General features: G+C 37.9%; 1 pseudogene; it reads left to right on the top strand.

Annotated features, from left to right (window-relative positions):
• Nucleotides 1–12,679: 12,679 nt before the first annotated feature.
• LOC105483794 (alpha-actinin-1-like) lies at nucleotides 12,680–16,086 on the top strand (annotated as a pseudogene).
• Nucleotides 16,087–17,124: the final 1,038 nt, after the last annotated feature.

Raw genomic sequence — 17,124 nt, 5'->3', positions numbered from 1 at the left:
GGAAATTGACATTGAGAAACATCAACAATACATGTTTTTAATATACTAAAATATAGAAATTGCAATAAATTATGTGCAACTTGCTGTGGGAACATTTTAAACAAATGCTTAACATTTGTCAAGCACTATTTTGACCTATGCACTGTCCTAAATTTATATTTATGCAAATAATACTTGTAGCAACCCTATAAGGAAGATACTCTTAGGATATATTCCTGGTGAAACACTTAGGAAACTGAGTCACAGAGATGTTAAGCAATTAGCCCAAGTGTCATATAGATCTCATGTGACAAAGCCAGAGTCTACATCTTAATTACTATAAAGTTTCACTTTATTACTTGGAGATAGGGGTTAAGGATTAGGGAAGCCTCAAGAAAGATAGAAGGTGGTAGTGAGTCTTGAGTTGATTTTAGAACTATGAGATGGCACTTACATGATGAAATAAACAACACCAATGGCTCCTGGGTGAGTGTTGGGCAATTTCCAGGTGGGAGAAACTGTAAATTTAAAAATGTGTCTCCAATCTTGGGTATGAGAAGTATAAAAGTGAGAATGAGCTTGAAAATATAAAAATGATACACATCATAAGCTGAGAAATGAGGAGTCACTGAAATGCTGGATTTGGAATTAAGGCTCTCAAACTTGTTATATAAGCAAACATTTTTGGCTATAAAAGTAAAAACAACAAGCTAGAAAACTGGAAAAAATTGAATACTGAGTTAAAACAATGAAAGGAATCAAAAAGAAGGAAGAAAAACATTGACGCTTCTAGGCAACAAAGCAAACTGTAAGATTATTTTTTGCTAAAAACATCTATATTCCCAATGAAGAAAATGATTTTGCCACAAGCAAAATAAAAAGAATATGAAAGAGGGAGAAAAAAAATTGAAACCTTGAGAAAGCTATTGACACAATTTAACTTTGCTCAGGCTGATGGAGTAAGAAGAAAAGATGGAAAGCATCGTTAAGAGACCAAGAAACAGCTGTGGGAAATTACAAAGAGCTGAAAAAGCCTAGTGATTAATTTCCATCTAAAAGTCTATTTTCAAAAGACACTTCGTTTAGAAAAAGTTCTCTTTATAACCATAGTACTAAAATTTTCCATGGCCTTCACCATTCTGTGACTTAGAAAACATTTAAAATGCATTACTGGGGTCTGCTAGTGGTTTATGGGAGCCCAATAAATAATCTCCCTTTTTCTGAACCAAGTTCTGAACAAATTTAAAAATACAAGAATGAATAAAAGTAGAAGAAAGATTAAAATGTTACCAGGTTAATTTTTTTTTAAAGTTTTCACAAGTTAAAAAAATAAAAAAGAGACTGTTCTGTAGCCATGACAACAAATAGCCAAGAACAGTTTCATCAAAAGTTTTATACCATTTTGATATTTCTGTGAATAATCATGTCAACTAGGTTTTGCAACCAACCAGTCAGTATTAGACACTCCCTTCTGAAAATCCACCAGTCAGGAAAGCACCCTCTACAAACATCTGTGACTGCCAGCCTATCCACAACAGTCTCACCTGAGTAACCCCTCCAAAAAATGGCATCAAACCTATAAGCTTTTCAAAATCCACTAATCCTAGCAGATTAGTACTTCATGCCACCCCAAACACTTGTAACATCAGTACTCTGCTCTGCCTTGGAGCTGTGCCTGGCTAATATATCTTTTCCTTAGTATACCAAGCAATATATTTAAATTTTCTTTTTTTAATTTCAGATATTGAATAGCAGTTTAATCACCTGCGACGTCTTTATTATTGAAATATACTATGTTGGAGGCTCTAAGACTGTGTTAGAGTCAATGTCCTGGTAACTGAACCCTATAAACAGGCAGATATCCCAACTTGAGCATACTAGATTGGGGCAAGTCCCACCACCCTGTAGGGCACAGGAACCTGTCCAGATCTGACTGACAGCAAAGTGGAGTAGAGAGGAAGTACTCTTACAAGCAATTTGTTCCCAAAGAGAAAAAGGTAGAAGCTGAATTGAACATGCCCAGTTTATTTTTCCTAAATTTACAAGTCAGAAAAATGACTGTCCTTTGCCTGAGGCAGAATGATTAAAGAGGCAGAAAAATACCAAGAATGAGTAATGAAAGCAGCAGAAAAAACACTTAGAGGGCATAGGTAGAGCATTTGTCCTATAATAGGTTCTAGCAATTACTTATTGAATATAAAATACAAATAAAACTGCAATAAAAATATGTTAGGTTAAAGATAACTATATATTAAGTGGTATCCTAGACTATTTAGGCTGCCATAACAAAATACCATACACAGGCTAATGTTAACACTAAAAGTTTATTTTCTCACGGTTTGTGGAGGCTGGAAGTCCAAGATCAAGGTACCAGTGAGATAGGTTTCAGTCCAAGGCCTGTACTCTTGGCTTGAAGGTAGCTACTATTTCACAGTATTCTCACATAACCTTTTCTTTCTGAGACCTCTCTCTGTCTCTTTCTATCTCCCTTTTCACATGAAGTGACCAATCTTCCATGATTAGAGACCCAGCTTCATGATCTCACTTAACCTTAATTACTTCATAAGGACCCTATCTCAAATATAGTCACATTGAGGATTAAGGCTTTAATATGTGAATTTTGGAGGGACACAATTCTGTCACTGCCTCCACCAAAAAATTCGTGCTCTTTTAACATGCAAGATACATCCCAAAAGCCTCAAAAGTTTTAACTCAAACTGGCATCAACTCTAAACTCTAAAGTCCAAAGTCTTATGTAAATATTCTTTTTTTAAAAAGTTTTATTTCACTAGTTTTAGGGGTACAGGTGGTCTTTGGTTTCATGGATAAGTTCTTTAGTGGTAATTTGCAAGATTTTGGTGCACCCATCACCTGGGCAGTATACACTGTACCCAATATGTACAATATGTATGTCTTTTGTCCCTCACTCCCCTCCCAAAATTCCCCCATGTTCCTAAAGTTCATTATATCATTCTTATGTATTTGCATCCTCATAGCTTAGCTCCCAGTTATAAGTGAGAACATACAATATTTAATTTTCATTCCTGAATTACTTCACTTAGAATAATGGTCTCCAGCTCCATCCAAGTTGCTTCAAAAGACATTATTTTATTCCTTTTTACAGCAGAGTAGTTATTCCATGGTGTATATATGTCACATTTTCTTTATTCATTCATTGGTTGATGGGCACTTATATATGCCCATCATATATAATTGTAAATATATGGTTGGTTCCATATATTCGCAATTGCAAATTGTGCTGCTATAAACATGTGATGTGCCTTTTTCATATAATGACTTATTTTCCTTTGGGTAAATACTCAGTAGTGGGATTGCTGAATCCAATGAAAGATAGTTCTACTTTTAGTTCTTTAAGGAATCTCCATACATTTTCCATAGTTGTTGTGCTAGTTTACATTCCCACCAGCAGTGTAAAAGTGTTCCCTTTTCACCACATGCATTCTATCCCCTATTATTTTTTAATTTTTAATTATGGCCATTTTTATAGGGGTACAGTGATATCTAATTGTAGTTTTCATTTCCATTTCCATGATAATCAATGATGTTTAAGATTTTTTTCATATATTTGTTGGTTGGTTGTATATCTTCTTTTGTTAAAGTCTCATATAAATATTTTAATCAAATAATGGGTGAGACTCAAGGCATAATTCATCCCGTGGCAAAAATTATCCAGCTGTGAACCTGTAAAATCAGTTAAGTTTTATGCTTCAAAAATACAATAGTGAGTAGGGCATAGAATAAACATTCCCAATCCAAAAGGGAGAAATTGAGAGGAAGATAGGGGTGATAGGTCCCAAGCAAGTCCAAACCCTAGCAAGACAAATGCCATTAATCTTAAGGGAAAAGAATAAACTTCTTTGGTTTGATGATTTGCCCTTCAGCCCCATTGAGTTGGCAACATCAACCCTATAGCTCTTCAAGAAGTCCCTATCCCTTTGGCTTGGTGGGGCTACCCTTCCCCCACAGCTGTCTGCCCAGCTTTAACTGAGAGGGGGATCCCATCCTATGAAACTGGGGAGAAAGCAGCCTTGTCTTCTGAGCCTTTGATGGGAGTGGCAGCTCTGATGATCTCTGAATTGACTTGTGGGCCATTCTGTCCCTTTCTTGAAGTATCCCTCAAGCATGTTCACAGGCAAATAGCTCTATTGTCCCATTGTATGGAATCTCAGAAGTCTAACAGCCTTTATTCCACTGTGCTTTCTCTGTACTATTTAGTTCAAACTAGCAGTGTATTTGCTGGTATAATCCCTGACGTCTGCTGAGGTGACTGATCACATCTGTGAGTCATACCTATCATATTTTATCTAATGGTTGTCCAGCCACATGCTTAGTGTTCTCTTCAGAACACACTTACTCCATATTTTATAAGATGGATAGGCTGAAAATTTTCTATATGTATGAGTTCTGGTTCATTTTTGCTTAGCAATTCTTTCTATTTATTTCTCTACTCTCACATTTTGCTATAAGCTGTAAAAAGAAAGCAAGTTACTCCTTCAACACTGTGCTTAGAAATATCCTCGGTTAAATATATAATTTCATTGCTCACAAATTCTACCTTCCAAAAAACCTAGAACACAAATCAGCCTTATTTTTTTAACAGTTTATAGCAAATATATTCTTTCCTCAATTTCTCAATAATCAATTAGCCAGGCTTACTGGCATGCTCCTGTAGTCCTAGCTACCTCCTAGGAACCTGACAGGAAGGTTGCTTGAGCCCAGGAGTTGGAGGCTGCAATGAGCTAGGATCATGTCACTGCACTCCAATCTGTGTGACAGAGCAAAACCTTATCTCAAAAAAGAAAAATTTTCCAATAATCTATTCCCCATTTTCCATGTGAGATTTCACCTGAATGATTTCTGGCATTTCTATCAATATTCTGTTCATGATAATATATGTATTCTTTAAGACAATAGAAGCTTTTTCAATAGTTTTCTTCTTTTCTTCATGGGCTCTCTCCAGAACTGACTTTAACATCCATATTTCTACCAATAGTCCCTATGTGGGAAGGTAGGCTTTTTCTAGCATGCACCTGAAAACAGTTTGAGCCTCTACTCTTTACTCAGTTTAAAATCACTTCCACAATTTTAGGTAATTGTTACAGCAGCACCCCATTTTACAATACCAAAATTTATTAGTCAGCTGGTACTGCCAAAACAAAACATAGACTGAGTGGCTTAAAAAACATACATTTATTTTCTTATGATTCTGGATAAAAGAAGATTCTGGTCAGTTTTGTTTCTAGGGATAGCACTCTTCCTGGCTTGTAGACAGTTGCTTTCTTGTTATGCCCTTCCTTGGTCTCTTTTTGGAATGCATAGAGAGAGAGAAAAACAAAAACAAAAAAACAAAAAAACAAGCTCTTCTGTGTTTCTTATGAGATCAGGGTTTTACCCTTATTATTTCATTTAATTTTAATTACTCACTTAAAGATTTCATCTCTAAATACAGCCACACTGAGGATTAGGCATCCAACATATGAAATTTGAAGAGATCAAGACATTCAATCCATAATATTTGGATATCTTCTGCCTTTTGGCTGTTGTGAATACTGCTACTGTGAGCATCAGTGTACAAATACCTATCTATTTTTGTCCCTACTTTCATTTCTTTTAAATAGCCAAAAGATTGAATTGCTTCATAATATCATAGCATTTCTTCATTTTTTTCCAACAACTAACTACCTACCATGCAACAGTCATTATTCTGTGTCTTGTGAACAAGCAACAAACATGATCATGCCTTGCATTCTTTCTTTCTCACCACACTTTTCAACCTTAAATCTGTCTAACTCATCACTACTCATCTTTTCAAAATGCATCTTAAATAACTGCCTGTATTAGTTTGTTTTCATACTGCTATAAAGAACTACCTGAAACTGAGTAATTTATTTTAAAAAAAGGTTTAGTTGACTCACAGGTCAACATTGCTGAGGAGGCCTCAGGAAACTTACAATCATGGTGGAAGGTGAAGGGGTAGCAAGGTGGCAGGAAGGAGAAGTGGTGAGCAAAGGGGGAAGAGTCCTTTATAAAATCATCAGATCTGGTAAGAACTCACTTACCATCAATCACAAGAACAGCATGGGGAAACCACCCCCATAATTTAGTTGCCTCCACCTGGTCTCTCCCTTGATACATGAGAATTATGGGGATTACAGGGATTACAATTCAAGATGAGATTTGAGTGGAGACACAAAGTCTAACCATATTATTCCACCCTTGGTGCCTCCCAAATCTCATGTTCCTTTCGTATTTCAAAACCAATCATCATATCAAACCTTCCCAGCAATCCCCCAAAGACTTAATTCATTCCAGCATTAACCCAAAAGTCCAAGTCCCAACTCATCTGAGACAAGGCAAGTCCCTTCTACCTATGATCCTTTAAAATTAAAAGCAAGTTAGTTGCTTCCTAAATACAATGGGGGGAAAAGGCATTTAGTAAATACACCTATGCCAAGTGGGGGAAATTGGCCAAAACAAAGGGGCTACAGCCCCCATGCCAGTCTGAAATCCAGTAAGGCAGTCAAATCTTAAAGCTCCAAAATGATCTTCTTTGTCTCCATGTCACACATGCAGGTCACGCTGATGCCAAAGATGGTGTCCCATGGCCTTGGGCATCTCCACTCCTGTGGCTTTGCAGGGTACAGCCCACTTCTCAGCTGCTTTCATGGGCTCCCATTGCAGCTTTTCCAGGTTAACAGTGCAAGCTGTCGATGGATCTACTATTATGGGATCTGGAGGATGGTGGCCTGGCCTTCTTTCCACTGTTCCACTGGGCCATACCCCAGCTGCGACTCTGTATGGGAAATCAGATCCCACATTTCCCTTCCGCATTACCCTAGCAGAAGTCCTTCATGAGGGCTCCACTCCTGTATCAAACTTCTGCCTGGACATCTAGGCATTTCCAAACATCCTCTGAAATCCAGGTGGAGGTTGCCAAACCTCAATTCTTGACTTCTCTGCACCTGCACGTACAACACCATGTGGAAGCCACCAAGTCTTGGTGCTTGCACTCTCTGAAGCAAGGGCCTAGGCTGCACTTTGGCCCCCTTTAGCCATGACTGGGACACAGTGCAGTCCTGAGACTTCACAAAGCAGCAAGTCTCTGGGACCAGCTCATGAAACCATTTTTTCCTCCTAGGCCTCCAGCTCCATGATAGAAGGGGTTGCTGTGAAGACCTCCAACATTCCCTGGAGACACTTTCCCTATTGTCTTTGCAGTTAACATCAGGCTCATCATTGCTTATGCAAATTTCTTCAGTCAGCTTGAATTTCTCCTCAGAAAATTTCTCCTCTTTTCTATTTCTCCTCTTTTCTATTGCATAGTCAGGTTGCAAATTTTCTGAACTTTTAAGCTCTGCTTCCTTTTTAAACATAAGTTCTGATTCCAAACCATATCTTTGTGAATGCATAAAACTGAATTCTTTTAAGAGTATCCAAGTCACTTCTTGAACAGTTTGCTGCTTAGAAATTTCTTCCACCAGATACCCTAGATCACTCTCTCAACTTCAATGTTCCACAGATCTCTAGGGCAGGGGCAAAATGCTGCCTATCTCTTTGTTAAAACATAGCAAGAGTCACCTTTATTCCAGTTCCCAACAAGTTCCTCATCTTCATCTGAGACCACTTCAGCCTTGACTTTATTGTCCACATAACTATCAGCATTTTGGTCAAAGCCATTTGACAAGTCTCTAGGAAGCTCCAAACTTTCCCACAATTTCCTATCTTCTTCTAAGCCCTCCAACTCTTCCAACTTCTGCCTGTTACCCATTTCTAAAGTTGTTTCCACATTTTTGGGTATCTTTGTAGCAATTTACCATATTGGTCTGTTTTCATACTGCTATAAAGAACTGCCCAAGACTGGGTAGTTTATTTTTTTTTTAAAGTTGGGGGTTAGTTGACACAATTCATCATGGCTCAGGAGGCTTCAGGAAACTTACAAACATGGTGGAAGTCAAAAGGGAAGCAAGGTATCTTCTTCACATGGCAACAGGGAGGAGAATTGCTGAGCAAAGAGGGAAACCATCCCTATAATTCAACTACCTCCATTTTGTCTCTCCCTTGATATGTGGGAATCGTGGAGGTTATGGGGATTACAATCCAAGATGAGATTTGGGTGGAACAAAGAGCCTAAATATATCACGGCCTTTTAAATCAATCTCTGAGTCCTCTCAGCTTGCAAAGTCAAGGCCATCCCCTAAAGCAAGAGTGACCAAATATTTCCATTTCCCCAGTAGAACTACTGAGGTTTAAAATTACAAAATTTATAACATCTTTTACTCTCAAAATCATCCCTCTTTGGATGATAGATTTCACAGTCATGTTACCCACAGCCAATTCCTAAAGTGAGACCCTTAAAAAATGTAATACTGTATACTTCTACATGACTATTTTTATTTGTTTAAAAATTTCATGGAATTTTTTTCTCTTAATTAAAGGTCATTATTGCTAAAATGTAAAAAATGTAAAATATAAATAAAGAGTAAGTTAGAATCTAAAAATCTATGGAAACATTTACAGAAAGTCATATGCAAGAAAAGGAACAATAAATTTCATATGCTTAAGAAAACCAGTTATATCATTTCTCCTTATCTGTCACTTCCTCTGTCTTTTACCTTACTATGATAAGATTTAAAGAGAATGGGTCAGTAAACTGATTTTGGAAGTATCACCTCATTGTTTCATACTATCAGTTATGAAAACAAAATAAATGAGAACTTTAGTCAAGCAACAAAATAAATTTAAAAAATGGACTGAGGAATTTAAATTTTATATATATATAATTTAAATTTAATTTAAATAATATGTATTTAAATATATAAATAAAGATATATATAATTTAAATTCCTCAGTCCATTTTTTAAATTTTATATATATATATATATATATATATATATATATATATATATATATATATATAAAGGAAATATTGTTAGTGTTATATTTTTGGTGAAAAATAGCTCCGTAAACTTGGAATTAATTGAAAAAATAATACTAAAGAATCAATATATATGGTAACATAAAATTAGATAAGAAGGAACAAAGTGATGTTTATTTGTGATAACAGCAGTTATTGGAGGCTATTCTGTGCCAAGACATTTTCTCTAAGATACTAGAGAAAACAAGATACCTGGGCTCATAAATGGGTAACAGACATGGAAATAGTCATATCCTATATCATGGGATGAGAAACAAAGGGCTACATGTTAGTGTCTGTCTACATTTCAGAAATGCTTCCTAATGTTTGTAGCTGCAAAGCACTAAATTGTTAGTCATATTTAACAAGTAAATTTTATAGCTCACATTCAAACTGCTACTTTTCAAGAAGAAAGAACATTTCCAATTATTTAAAATAAATTAATTTCTCCTACCCATCATTTATAAATTAGATTCATGGTTCATATACACTCATATATCTACACATAAAGCATCAGGTTTCTACTGGTAAAGATTTCCTTATTACAAGTTTCCTCTTACTACTTCAGTAACTTAATGCAATTTTATCCTTGTTTTCACTATTCAATCTGATCTACTGTATTTAAGCCATCTTAATATTTTATTGTATTATGTGTTTTTTTAATTCTAATAAGTATTCTTAAATATTCTATGGAAGTAAGAAAGGGCTTATTCATGTAAGGTAAACCTCAGGTAAGGTACAATTTAGATTATATTTTTTACTGAAATTCTTGATTATATACAATGGACCAATAAATGGTGATTACGTGATTTTGTTATTACTAATTATCTTTTTGTTTCCATTGTGCCTTTATCATTTGCAGGCATTGGCTCTATTGTCATTGGGGGCAATATAGTTAAGAGAACTTCCTCAGTACATCAAGGTCACATTTGAGCTTTTACTTTATGACTCAGTTTCCCTACTTATCAATGATATTAATCACAATTTTATAATAAAGATAAGACAATATATATTACTATGTAGTTATATAGTCAATTCAGATGGATATGCCATATAAATTCAAATAAGTAACATTCTCATTATAACTTACATTTACTTGCTCATTTCATAAAAGTGACCCATAGCTTTGCACTCCATGATATGATTTATCTTGCTATTCTTCCAACTAATGGATGTAGTTGGTACAATATTATAATGTGTTTGTATATAAAAGATCCTATTACATATCATCCTTGAGGGAAATTTTTTGGCATTACTGTTTTCCAAACAATTCCCTCTCATGTAATCTGTTTCACATTATAATGCCCCAGACATATTAATGTGTATTTGTACAAGTTAATCTAATTTTCTTCAGTCTGTCCATATTTTTAGATTCCCATATTCCTTAGCAACAACTCTCAAATGAAATAGCATTGGCAGCATGTTTAAACGATTAATACAAAATTCCAAAAGTAAGTACCATCAAACTAAAAGAATTAACCTAGAATACTTCCAAATGTAGTACAGATACATTTGTAAATCCATTTAGCTTACTTCCTTTGATAATTATATTCCTGCATAACTTGATATATTCAAAGCAATATTGAATATTTATGAATATTAAGATATCTTAGCCTCTTTGCACTAGCAAGTGAATCTATTTTATCTTCAAACCTTCTTCATATAAAGACTTAAATAGAAATTTTATAGAAAGGTTTTCTAATTGCTTTTTGTTTTTTGTAGGACTTTCTTATTTTAAAGCAACATAAACCCACTTCAACATAACTTTCAGAAAAAAATAAATTTTATTGAAACATATTAAAGAGAGTGGGAAAAAAAATCCAAGAAAAATGAAAACAGAAAGACTTCAAAAATGAAGTAAGCCACCATTACATTAGCAATAGGGTATTGTAATCCTTAAATCTGAAGTGTCATTATTAATGTGTCTCAGGTTCTAACATCACATTTCTGTCTCACTGCAAATTCTCAAAAGAAATAAACTGTTTAGCCCAGCCTGATTACATACCTTTGTCTAATCAAGTATGACCTAGTTGAAAGTGTCATTTGAAAGACAAATATATGGCCAACAGTTTTCCTATTTATGTTTTAGTTTTCTGGTGAAAAGATACATATATATATTTAGGATTAGCCAGCTGTATTCAATACAAATGATTCCAATTGTGTTGGCAATATCCAAAGCATTGTAATCAGGAGTCAGTCAAACATATGCCTCCTTCTGTCCATCAGGCCCAAACAGGGTGTTGACCTTGGCCACATCAGTGTCATAGAACTTCTTCACAGCCTGCTTAATCTGGTACTTTTCGGACTTAAAATCCACAATGAATACAAGTGCATTATCTTTTATTTTCTTTATTGATTTTTATATTCTTTATTGATTCAGTGGTCAGTAGCAACTTGATAACGACATAGTGGTCAAGTTTCTTTCTCTTGGGGATGATGTTCCAAGGATATTTGAGCTGCCTCTGGAGCTTCAGCATCTTGGGCCACTGGAATGTGGGTGATGTACAGATCTTCTTTATTTTTGTGGCTGTGGACTCCTTTCAGCACTGCCTTCTTCAGCTTCAAAGTCTTTGCTTTCACTTTGGCTTTAGGAGGCTTCAGGAGCTTCTTTCTTCATCATCTTGTGAAAAGGCTCTATATTTTTTTGAGTAAGTGTGTGAGACTATCAGTGAAGAGACTATGGCAGCACCACACTACCAGGCACCTAAAGCTCTCTTATCCCACCCCAAATGTAAATATGGCAAGCTTGCTATCCCATCACAAACGTACATATGGTAGGCTTGAATAATATCATGTAAATATGTTTTTTCCAGCAAATATGAGTTGAACATTTTCTTTGTGCCCACAGCTGAGCAAACAGCAATTAGTAAGTGTTGATTGCCTTTAAATTCTACTGAGATTAACAGAGCATAAATGAGTTCCCTTATCATTAAACAAGAAGATTATTGATTACAAAAAGTGTTGTGAAAGATAGAGAATGGAGAGGAACCAAGATTAAGGCCTTAAATTCCCTTTAAAATTGATAAAAGAGACCTTGGAGGAATTGACCTCCATTCTGAAATGTGAATGAGGAGAAGAAACCAGTTATAGGAGGGAGGAGCCTTTAGGGAAAAGGTTGAAAGGAGAAATAATACATTGTGTTTGCACACAGAAAAGAGGCATAGCAAGAGCTAAGGACCAGCTTGCCCAACATAGTGAGATCCTGTTTCTACAAAAGAAAAAATACAAAATTAAGAATTAATTGGGTTCAGTGGCACACTGGTAGTCCCAGCTACTTGAAAGGCTGAGGCAAGAGGATTACTTGAATCCAGGAAGTTAAGGTTGCAGTGAGCCAGGATTGCACCATGGCTGCACTCAGCCTGGATGACAGGGAGCCTGTCCCAAAAAACAAGCGAAACAGTGAGAGATAAAAAAGGGAGGGAAGGGGAGGGGAAGGGAAGAAAAGGGTGCAGAGGGAAGAAGGGGAGGGAAGAAGGAAGGGAAGAAGGAAAGGAAGAAGGAAGAAGGCAGGCAGGCAGGCACTGGCTACAGCAAAATGAAGGACAAAACAGCAGTAGAGTTTGGGAAAGTGAGTAGACGAAATATGGTCTAAGACTTGTAAGCTTACTAAAAAAATAGTTGGGAATCGTTCCAAGATGGCTGAATAGGAATAGCTCCAGTCTGCAGCCCCCAGAATGATCGATGCAGAATATGGGTGATTTCTGCATTTCCAACTAAGGTACCTGGGTATTCTCACTGGGACAGATTGGACAGTGGGTGCAGACCATGGAGGGTGAGCCGAAGCAGGGCGGGGCATCACCTCACCCAGGAAGTGTAAGAGGCCAGGGGATTTCCCTTTCCTAGCCATGGGAAGCCGTGTCAGATGGTACCTGGAAAATCTGGACACTCCCACCCTAATACTGTGCTTTTCAAAAGGTCTAAGCAAACAGAACACTAGGAGATTATATCCCGCACCTTGCTCGGCAGGTCCCACATTCACGGAGCCTTTCTCACTGCTAGCGCAGCAGTGCAAGATCCAACTGTGAGGTGCCAGCCTGGCTGGGTGAGGGGCATCCGCAATTGCTGAGGCTTGAGTAGTTAAAAGGAGTGGCCGGGAAGCTCAAACTGGGTGGATCCCAATGCAGTGCAATGAGGCCTGCCTGCCTCTGTAGACCCCACCTCTGGGGGCAGGATATAGCTGAACAAAAGGCAACAGAAACTTCTGCAGACTTAAATGTCCCTGTCTGACAGCTCTGAAGAGAGCAGTGGTTCTTCCAGCATGGAGTTTGAGCTCTAAAAACAGACAGACTGCCTCCTGAAGTGGTTCCCTGACTCCTGTGTAGCCTAACTGGGAGACGCTGCCCAGTAGGGGCTGACTGACACCTCATACATCCAGGTGCCCCTGTGAGATGAAGCTTCCAGAGGAAGGATCAGGCAGCAATATTTGCTCTTCTGCAATATTTGCCATTCTGCAGCCTCTGCTGGTGATACTCAGGTAAACAGGGTCTGGAGTGGACCTCCAGCAAACTCCAACAGACCTGCAGCTGAGGGTATTGACTGTTAGAAGGAAAACTAACAAACGAAAAGAATAGCATCAACATGAACAAAAAGGACATCCACACCAAAACCCCACCTGTAGGTCACCATTATCAAAGACCAAAGGTAGATAAAACCACAAAGATGGCAAGAAACTAGAGCAGAAAAACTGAAAATTTTAAAAACCAGAGTGCCTCTTCTCCTCCAAAGGATCACAGCTCCTTGCCAGAAACAGAACAAAGCTGGATGGAGAATGAATTTGACGAGATGACAGAAGTAGGCTTCAGAAGATCAGTAATAACAAACTTCTCCAAGTTAAATGAGGATGTTTGAACCCATCACAAGGAAGTTAAAAACCTTGAAAGAAGATTAGACAAATGGCTAACTAGAATAAACAGCATAGAGAAGACCTTAAATGACCTGATGGAGCTGAAAACCATGGCACGAGAACTATGTGATGCATGCATAAGCTTCAGTAGCTGATTTGATGAAGTGGAAGAAAGGGTATCAGTTATTGAAGACCAAATGAATGAAATGAAGCGAGAAGAGAAGTTTAGAGAAAAAAGAGTAAAAAGAAATGAACAAAGCCTCCAAGAAATATAGGACTATGGGAAAAGACCAAATCTACGTTTGATTGGTGTACCTGAAAGTGACAGGGAGAATGGAACCAAGTTTGAAAACACTTTTCAGGATATTATCCAAGAGAACTTCCCCAACCTAGCAAGGCCAACATTCAAATTCAGGAAATACAGAGAACACCACAAAGATACTTCTCGAGAACAGAAACCCCAAGACACATAATTGTCAGATTCATCAAGGTTGAAATGAAGGAAAAAATGTTAAGGCAGCCAGAGAGAAAGGTCTGGCTATCCACAAAGGGAAGTCCATCAGACTAACAGCAGATCTCTTGGTAGAAACTCTACAAGCCAGAAGAGAGTGGGGGCCAATATTCAACACTCTTAAAAAAAAAAAAAAAAAAAAAAAAAAGAATTTTCAATCCAGAACTTCATATCCATCCAAACTAAGCTTCATAAGTGAAGGAGAAATAAAATCCTTTACCGACAAGCAAACGCTGAGAGATTTTGTCAACACCAGGCCTGCCTTATAAGAGCTCCTAAAGGCAGCACTAAACGTGGAAAGGAACAACTGGTACCAGCCAGTGCAAAAACATGCCAAATTGTAAAGACCATCAATGCTAGGAAGAAACTACATCAACTAATGGGCAAAATAAGCAGCTAACATCATAATGACAGGATCAAGTTCACACATAACAATATTAACCTTAAATGTACATGGGCTAAATGCCCCCAATTAAAAGACACAGACTGGTAAACTGGACAAAGCATCAAGACCCATCAGTGTGCTGTATTCAGGAGACCCATCCCACATGCAGAGACACACATAGGCTCAAAATAAAAGGATGGAGGAAGATCTACCAAGCAAATGGAAAACAAAGAAAAGCAGGGGTTGCAATCCTAGTCTCTGGAAAAAAAACAGATTTTAAACAAACAAAGATCAAAAGTGACAAAGAAGGACATTACATAATGGTAAAGGGATCAATTCAACAAGAAGAGCTAACTATCCTAAATACATGTGCATCCGATACAGGAGCACCCAGATTCATAAAGCAAGTCCTTAGCAATTTTCAAAGAAACTTAGACTCCCACACAATAATAATGGGAGACTTTAACACCCCACTGTCAATGTTAGATAGATCAACAAGACAGAAGGTTAACAAGGATATCCAGGACTTCAACTCAGCTCTGCACCAAGCAGACCTAATAGACATCTACAGAACTCTCCACCCCAAATCAACAAAATATACATTCTTCTCAGCACTACATCACACTTATTCCAAAACTGACCATATAGTTGGAAGTAAAGACTCCTCAGGAAATGTAAAAGAACAGAAATCACAAAACAACTGTCTCTCAGATCAGGAGGATCTCCACTGAGATGCACGGGACCCTGGAGGACCAGCTCAGCCACCTGCAGCAGTATGAGAAGAGCATCCTCAACTAGAAGCCAAAGATGGATCAGCTGGAGGGTGACCACCAGCTCATCCAGGAGGCACTCATCTTTGGCAACAAGCACACCAACTACACCATGGAGCACATCCATGTGTGCTGGAAGTAGCTGCTCACCACCATCGCCAGGACCATCAATGAGTTGGAGAACCAGATCTTGACCTGGGATGCCAAGGGCATCAGCCAGGAGCAGATGAATGAGTTCCAGGCCTCCTTCAACCACGTTGACTGGGATCACTCTGCACACTGGGTCCCGAGGAGCTCAAAGCCTGCCTCATGGGCTTGGGTTATGATATTGGCAATGACCCCCAGGGATAAGCAGAATTTGCCTGCATCATAAGCATTGTGGACCCCAACTGGCTGGGGGTAGTGACATTCCAGGCCTTCATCGACTTCATGTCCCGCGAGACAGCCAATACAGATACAGCAGACCAAGTCATGGCTTCCTTCAAGATCCTGGCTGGGGACAAGGACTACATTACCGTGTACGAGCTGCATCATGAGCTGCCGCCTGACCAGGCAGAGTACTGCATCGCACGGATGGCCCCCAACACTGGCCCCAATTCCATGCCAGGTGCTCTGGACTACATGTCCTTCCCCACAGCGCTGTGTGGCGAGAGTGACCTCTAATCCATCCCGCCAAGCCGCCCTCGTCCCATGCGCCATGCCCTGCCTTGCACCTCCACCATCACCCATCTCCTGCCTAGGTTTGGTGTCAGCTCCCAGCTTCCATCAGGGGAGCTGGGGCCCACGTGGTATCCAGCCTCCCTGCCTGGGAAGTGACAGTTTACAAAATTATTTTCTGCAAAAAAGAAAAAAACAGTTATGTTAAAAAACGAAAAACTATGTATTTTATTATAGAAAAAGTACTTTTTCTCCACCAAATGGAAAAAAAGAGGAAAGATTAACTATTTGCACCGAAATGTCTTGTTTTGTTGTGACATAGGAAAATAACCAAGCACAAAGTTATATTCTATCCTTTTTACTGATTTTTTTTTCTTCTATCTGTTCCATCTACTGTATTCTTTTCTCCAATCTCATGTCCACTTTGGTGTGGGAGTTGGGGTAGGGGGTACTCTTGTCAAAACACACATTGGTGCATGTGTATTTGCTAGCTCAATTGTCCATGAAAATATTTTATGATATTAAAGAAAACCTTTTGAAATGGCTGTTTTTTAAGGAAGAGAATTTATGTGGCTTCTCATTTTTAAATCCCCAGAGGTGTGACTAGTCTCTTTCTAAACATATACTTTAAAAATTTTAATATTGTCTATAAAAAATATGACAAACTTGGAGAATATGGACAACTTTGATATTGCTTGGCAAGAATGGTATTGAAACAATTACACTCCAAAAAAAAAAAAAAAAAAAAAAAAAAAACTGTCTCTCAGACCACAGTGCAATCAAATTAAACTCAGGATTAAGAAATTCACTCAAAATCACATGACTACATGGAAACTGAGCAATCTGCTCCTGAATGACTACTGGGTACATAACGAAATGAAGGCAGAAATAAAGATGTGCTTTGAAACCAATGAGAACAAAGACACAACATACCAGAATCTCTGGGACACATTTAAAGCAATTTGTAGAGGGAAATTTATAGCACTAAATGCCCACAAGAGAAAGCAGGAAAGATCTAAAATCGACACCCTAACATCACAATTA

The sequence above is a fragment of the Macaca nemestrina genome, chromosome 10 (assembly GCF_043159975.1).
Source record: "Macaca nemestrina isolate mMacNem1 chromosome 10, mMacNem.hap1, whole genome shotgun sequence".
Lineage (NCBI taxonomy): Eukaryota > Metazoa > Chordata > Mammalia > Primates > Cercopithecidae > Macaca > Macaca nemestrina.
This window is presented reverse-complemented; position numbering and strand designations above follow the sequence as displayed.